This window comes from Trichechus manatus, unplaced genomic scaffold (assembly GCF_000243295.1).
Source record: "Trichechus manatus latirostris isolate Lorelei unplaced genomic scaffold, TriManLat1.0 scaffold00475, whole genome shotgun sequence".
Lineage (NCBI taxonomy): Eukaryota > Metazoa > Chordata > Mammalia > Sirenia > Trichechidae > Trichechus > Trichechus manatus.
The window spans coordinates 46638-47410 of record NW_004444411.1 but is presented as its reverse complement, the minus strand read 5'-3'; the positions used below and the strand labels follow the sequence as shown (position 1 = coordinate 47410).

At 38.7% G+C, this 773-nt stretch overlaps 1 protein-coding gene across 2 annotated transcripts in view; it reads left to right on the top strand.

Annotated features, from left to right (window-relative positions):
* STARD3NL (STARD3 N-terminal like) overlaps nt 1-773 on the top strand; it is a 50612-nt gene that overhangs the window by 7973 nt on the left and 41866 nt on the right. The window lies entirely within an intron of this gene.

Here is a 773-nt window from a genome sequence, read left to right as displayed (position 1 = left end):
CTCTTAATGCATTTAAATAGGGTCCACATAATTATTTTCTGTTCTAAAAATAAATGTACTGACTTAGTTATCTAGTGCTTTCATAACAGAAACCACAAGTGGGTGCTTTGAAAGAATAGAAATTTATTTTCTCACGGTTCTGGAGGCTAGGAGTTCAAATTCAGGATGTTGACTCAAGGGGAAGGTCCTTTTTTGTCTCTTTCAGCTACTAGTAGCTGCCAGCAATCCTTGGCATTCCTGGGCTTGTAGATTCATTTGCCTTCATCTTCACGTGGAGTCTTTGCCCAGTGTGTGTGTCTCTTTGCCTGTTCTTTTTTTATAAGACACCACTCAGAAGGGATTAGGTTTTAGACCCACCCTACTTTAATGTGACCTTATTACCATAACAAAAGAAAACCCCTGTTTCCAAACGAGGTCATATTCACAAGTACAGTGGTTTAGACTTCAACCATAACTTTTTGGGGGACGTAAGTCAATCCATAGCATGCACTTTCTTCGTTTTTGTTTTCTTCTCATCTCTTATGGAGTAAAATGCAAACATTTTAATTTCTGCTGTAAGTAGATTTCATTGCTTTAAATTCCATCTATGTGCTGCTGACTCCCCAAATTTGTATTTCTAACCCAGACCTCTTCACTGAACTGGCTGATATCTGACCATTTACTTTGTCTTCACCTGGATATTAATAAGCATCTCAAACTTCATATGTCCAGAACTGAACTGCCTCTTCTCCCTCAAAACTGAATCTTCTGCCAAGTTGCCCCTTTTCTGTCTC